The sequence below is a fragment of the Leptosomus discolor genome, chromosome 9 (genome assembly GCF_034619465.1).
Source record: "Leptosomus discolor isolate bLepDis1 chromosome 9, bLepDis1.hap2, whole genome shotgun sequence".
In the NCBI taxonomy this organism is placed as follows: domain Eukaryota; kingdom Metazoa; phylum Chordata; class Aves; order Leptosomiformes; family Leptosomidae; genus Leptosomus; species Leptosomus discolor.
The window spans coordinates 48,709,241-48,715,628 of NC_141399.1; positions in this window are offsets into that span (position 1 = coordinate 48,709,241).

Consider the following 6,388-nt stretch of genomic DNA (forward strand, 5'->3'; position numbering starts at 1 on the left):
AGGTGGTTTAAGCCTAAAAGAGAAAAATACACTCAGAGGCTGCCTTTAAATCGGTTTGTGATGCTTCAGGATCACAGCAATGAGAGAAACGCCCAGCCCCAGGCCCCTGGAGGAGCTGTGCCTCCTGGTTACTGTCCCCACCTACTCCTGACCTCACCACTACACTGATTCCGCTTTAAAATACGACTCACAAACATTAATCCCAACGCCCACACAAACCAAACGGTTTCATACTGTAAACCAGGGCTGCATCTCCCCTGTGCTGCACAGTATTTCGTGTTTGGGAACTCAGAGGCCGCAATTTTTTTTTCTATTTCTTCCAATCCAGGAATACATTTTTAGTAATCCCTCAAGTTTCACTTGATTTGTCACCAGCTGTGAATTCACCTGGAATTATTTACTAGCAAAACCCAAGGCACATCTTAGATGACCTCCAAAAACATAAGCTGCTGTCGCAATTTTTATTCAAGGAGTCTGGCAATGAGTTCGGTTCACCCGAGAATAAATTTAGACCGACCCATATAAATTAAGTAGCTCTGAGGTAAAGCTGTAAAAGCAGAACAGTCAAGACGGTGTGTACCACCGAGACCCCCTTTGCCCGACAGCTCACTGCGGTGGGTTTAGACACAGCCGTCCGCCTTTCTAACAGCCCTCAGCCCCCTTGTGAGCCAAGACACCCCACGATCTCGGGGAACACCAGCATAACTCATGTTTTCCAGGAAGGATCCCGATGAAGGAGACACCACAGCCCATACACACCCATGAAGACCAGAATTAGGGTTCAAAAACAGCACAACTTTTTTAGTATTCGCTAACTACAGAGCACGCCCTGAAATATCAAGTAATTAATAGTCCAAATATTACTCAAAAATTACTCAGCTGGTCACTTGGATAAGGTTTTTTTGTGTTTCCTTGAAGTTTTGAGCTTTTCCTCATCCACAAGCGTTCCCATCCCTCCACAGGACAAGGTATTTCAGTGTCGAGCCCAAGTTTCACAAGAACCATCCAGCGTGTGTTTACCACAGGAGTAAAGAAAAGGCGTCAGTAAAGAAGTGCAAATAAGGGGAACATAACGGAGCAGAACAAGAGCTGCCAGGAGGAAACGCTGGCTCCTGTGAGGGCTCTCACGCCGCCCCCCAAACGTCCAAGCCCTAGAGCGACCGGGAGCTGAAGCCTGGGTGCTCGCGCAGCCGGGAGAGGCGAGCAGCAGCGGCGGCGCCGCGGTTGAAGAGCGCCCGTCGCACCACGGGCGGCACACCGGGGCTCCCGCGGGCCCCGCGGCCAGCACCCGGCCTCAGCCCACGAGCCTGGGGGGCCTCACGGCCAACGCGCGCGTTTGACGGGTCCCAACCTCCAGAAGCAAATCCAGAGCAGGCAGACGGGCAGCGGCAACGGGTGCTGTCTGCCTGGGTACAAAAGACCCCGTAACTCCTTAGGCTGTCCCTCCAAAACAGTTCCGGGGGGAAAACAAATTGCCCTGATGGACGTGATGTCAAGTGATGTCAAGTGATGTCAAGTGATGTCAAGTGATGTCAAGTGATGTCAAGTGATGTCAAGTGATGTCAAGTGATGTCAAGTGATGTCAAGTGATGTCAAGTGATGTCAAGTGATGTCAAGTGATGTCAAGTGATGTCAAGTGATGTCAAGTGATGTCAAGTGATGTCAAGTGATGTCAAGTGATGTCAAGTGATGTCAAGTGATGTCAAGTGATGTCAAGTGATGTCAAGTGATGTCAAGTGATGTCAAGTGATGTCAAGTGATGTCAAGTGATGTCAAGTGATGTCAAGTGATGTCAAGTGATGTCAAGTGATGTCAAGTGATGTCAAGTGATGTCAAGTGATGTCAAGTGATGTCAAGTGATGTCAAGTGATGTCAAGTGATGTCAAGTGATGTCAAGTGATGTCAAGTGATGTCAAGTGATGTCAAGTGATGTCAAGTGATGTCAAGTGATGTCAAGTGATGTCAAGTGATGTCAAGTGATGTCAAGTGATGTCAAGTGATGTCAAGTGATGTCAAGTGATGTCAAGTGATGTCAAGTGATGTCAAGTGATGTCAAGTGATGTCAAGTGATGTCAAGTGATGTCAAGTGATGTCAAGTGATGTCAAGTGATGTCAAGTGATGTCGCCAGCGACAGTTCTGCCAGGGCACGCCTGTGCCCCTGGGGAGAACATCAGCAGCACGACAGGAGCACCCAAGAACACGATCACACCGTCCCAGCGCACTGGCGGGCTGAGCCGTTGGCCTCAAACCTTTCTCTCGACACGGCAGCGCCACAATTGCTGTTCCAGAGGGTTTCACTTCCAGGAACTGGTTAACAAACACGGTGGCTGGGTAGGGCTGTAAGCAGAGAAGCGAGTGGGTCCGGAGTGCCTGGAGGGCTCTCCTCTTGGCTACTGAAAGGCGAGAGCTCAAGGAGCAGCCAAAACAACACGGCCCGTTCGGCTGGCAACAACAATAGTCACGCCCGGCCATGCGAGATGCCTACAATGCTGCTTCTTAAATACCTCGAAGTGAAAATACCGCTGAGGTCATGAGGGCTCAGGAAAACAAATCTCGAATGCAGCAGGTTAAAAATAGAGAGAGGCCGTGCACAGCAAAGGAGCAGGGAGAAGGGAAAAGGAGCAGGGAGAAGGGAAAAGGAGCAGGGAGAAGGGAAAAGGAGCAGGGAGAAGGGAAAAGGAGCAGGGAGAAGGGAAAAGGAGCAGGGAGAAGGGAAAAGGAGCAGGGAGAAGGGAAAAGGAGCAGGGAGAAGGGAAAAGGAGCGATTGCAAGATTCACCTGTGCTCTTACCCAGCTGGGGGAAGAGGCAACATTAACCTCGAAAGCGCGTTTCCCTGCGGAGGGAAGGACGCGGAGAAGCAGCGACCCAGCCGGGCTGAAGGCCACACGCCACGCGGGCACTCGGCAGTAGCCAACACCCGAACGTTAACGCTCGGGCGATGACGTTCGAACCCCCCAAAGGCAAAGGCAGCTACTCGCCCCCATCATTCCCACCACCGGTTCGAGCTCGGATGCTTGATCCCGCTCTGCGGTGGAGGAGCAGCGCTCGGATGCTGCCTCTGCCGCCAGCTGCGCTGGGGAGGGAGGCAGCCGTCTCCAGCAGAGGTGAGCTAACAAGCAGTGAAAAACTACGGGTGTTCTTTGCCAAAAAAAAAGAAAAAAACATTAATGTGTTTTGGAAAAGAAAACCCACATTCGTTAGCTACAGGACAAACGCTGGGGTCTACGGGAAGCAAAGGAAGTTCTCGCCGCTGCACCCCGGCCAGTCGGGTCATCAGCCAAGCCACAGGCAAGTGCCTGAGCAAACTGAGCAGCTCTTGTCAGGCCAGGAGGGAGGCAGCCCTGCCCCCGGCTGCCCAACGCGCCCCCTGCCCCCGCGCCAGCCCTGCAGACCTCCTGTGATCTGACCCAGCTCACACCCCAGGCAGAAATTCATGCAGCTCCCGGGAGCGGAGAACGTTCTGCTAGGATGAGTGTGCACCCAGGTGGCCCGCAGAAGGCTCCAGCCCCAACCTGACAGACCCAGGAAGGAGCAGAAACGGACCAACAAATGCTCTTAAGCCTTCAGCACGGGGTCCCACGACCCTGACCATCCGCTGCCTCCCCACCCCAAACCAAGCACCGCGTAGCTGCCAACCAGCAGGCACCTCACTGAGGACCAGCTGAGAGCTGGCAATGTCTCTCCTGCTTTCAGCATGCAGATGACAAGGGGAGACCTACAGAAGGAACAGAAGAGACTGTGGGGATGGAGAACTGAACAGTAATTCATAAGAACTTGCTTCTCTTCTTGTCTTGTACCATTTCTCCCTGAAAACATCCAGACTTCAGGCGCTGGCATTAAACACTGCCCCAAAGGCAGCCAGCTACCTGAAGAGCAATTGAAAAAGAAAAGGAAGTTACATTCCCAGAATTCACCAAGCCCTGTGCAACACCCAGGAGGGCAGCTCAGTAATCAAAAACATTCCTGAGGAGTTCTCCTCCAGGTTATCTCCTGCACCAAAAGGTCAGCCTGTTCACAACAACTTGTTTAAGCAGCTGCTGAGGAGCAAGGGGGAAGGGGAGGCTGGTGCAACCGCAAGTAAAACACTCTTGAACAGGCGCAGGAACACAACCGCTCCCTCGGTGACCAACAGACGCTCCAGAGTCGTTCTCAAGTCAGGGTGACGAGCAGCAGCAGGCTGCCCCTGCGGCGCAGCGTGTCATTAAGAAGAGACGGAGTAAGGAAATCTCAAATCAACCTCTCCCTTCTCGGCTGACCCTCACCTCAAGTTCAGCACTGCTCTGAGAACCTCTCAAATCCGCTCTGCGGCACGGGGGGCGAGTTTGCAGCGCTGGCACCCACCCCCAGCGCCACAGCAAACGCACACAGGAGCTGCTGTGCCAGCAGCAAAGCTTGGAAAACACCCTCCGAAACGAGTACTGCCAAGTTTGACACAGGACTGGTCGCCTAAAAGGATGAAGTTCATCACATGCAAGAGGATGAGGTGGACGGACACGAGCGGCAACCCGACAAGGAGACTCTAGTTCACCTCGTGTCACCGGCCAACATCCCGGGCTGAGCAGCAGGCCAGGAATCGCTGGGTGCCCACCCACAAAGTCGACTCTTTCGCAGGAAGAATCACAGCAGAAAAGGCTGCAGCGAAGGGAGAGCCAGTTCTTCACGTGGACCTGCACGTACCAAAGCAGTCACAGGAGTTTTTCATCTGAAGCCACTCAATCCAAAGCCCATCTTCCTTGCCAGCAAGAAAAGGCCTATTGCAGAGTTAAAACTTGGGTTATGGGATAACAGCTCGTCTGCACACACACACACACACACACAGGAGCAGGGAGAGGCAGCGATGGGTGGGGGAGCCTGAACAACACCTGACTCAACTCCTCCCGGGCCCATCAGCCCCGTAAGGCCCGTCTCCACAGGCCCAGAGGAGCACAACGGCAGGCGGGAAGCCACGCTGCAGCCGCACAGGAAGGCCACCCTGCTGGAGCCTCTTGCAGGGCTGTCCCAGGAGCGCCCCAGCACCCAGGCACGAAACCCCTCCGGATGAGTTCGACCCGTACACCAGACGGCCATGCCATCGTTCAGAGGGACCTCAAGGGGAGTCTTGTACCTTCGAGGCAGCTCTCCCTCCTCCCAGTGCCACAGCCCCAGGGGTCACTGTGATCCTTCCTCCCCACTCTCCTTAGAGAAGCCGGGGGAGGGCTTAAGTTTGGGGGGATTTGTTGTTGGTTTTAAACAAAGTAAGGTGAGGAAACTGTTAGATTGGTTGGGGTCACACTTACACCGAGGAGCTGCGGCGTCCAGACGGACGGTGCGTTCCGTCAGGGTCATGCTCCCCTGACCACTAAGAAGCCACACAGGATGAACTCTGCGAGTTGGGCCAATGCTTCTAAGATTTCTAATTCTGGATGAAAACAAAGATCCAGAGTTCTGCAGTTACACGGCTGTCTGCTCTTCTAGATGACATTCTGCGGGCCTACAAACCTTCAAGATCACCCAAACACTGACACCTTCAGCCAGCCACTGAAGTCTTTTGCAAGCCACCACACGCTGTAGCATGCCCGCGTAAAGAACGCTGCTGCCCCACGTACCTCTGCACGGCAGTCAGAAACGGTTTGCTACCGCACGGACCGAGGCTCCAACTGCAAGCTTACGAAGCCAACCTTTAATTTGCTACTTAACAGGCAGCGAACATGAAGAATGCTAAACAGGCACGATACGACCACCGTGCGCCACGCCAGGAACGTAGCGTGCTGCTGCAGTCCCCGGGCAGGAGTCCTGCCGAGAGCCCCCGTGAGCTGGAACCACGAGGGTCAGGCTGTGCCATCAGAAGGGGACGGCACCCACAGCGGCTGCGGCACTGCCAGGAGGAACGCAGCAGCCGCTGAGCACACCGCACGGCTGGAGCTGGCGGAGCCGCCTGCAGGCGCTGGAAGGAGACAAAATACTGCAAGGCTTAGCCAGCAGGCGCAGAGGGGGTTCAGCCAGCAAGTGACGACGTTGCAGCAGAGGATGGGGTCCCCCTAAGCTCCCTTTGAGGGGGAAGAACGGTTACCCGTACAGCCAACAGCTACCTGCACAGCCAGAGTTCAGAGCACAACGCCTCTCACCCGGGAACACTTAAATCAACCCGCGCTTGGTCACAGGAACCACGCCACCACCAGCGGTGGCAACCCTTCCCTCACTAGACTGGCCAGCTCAGACGTGCCGCCTGGGGAGAAACGCACCCCCAGAGCTACCCCCTGCTGAAGGGCAGAGCCGCTGGGACGCACGGCTGACCAGCTCCAGGCGCCCGCCCGCTCGGTAGGAACGACAGCAGGACGTGGCGCTGCTAACGCTGTTCCAACAGCTCACCAAAAACCGCGAAGCACAATCGACGGGCAAGAAGTACA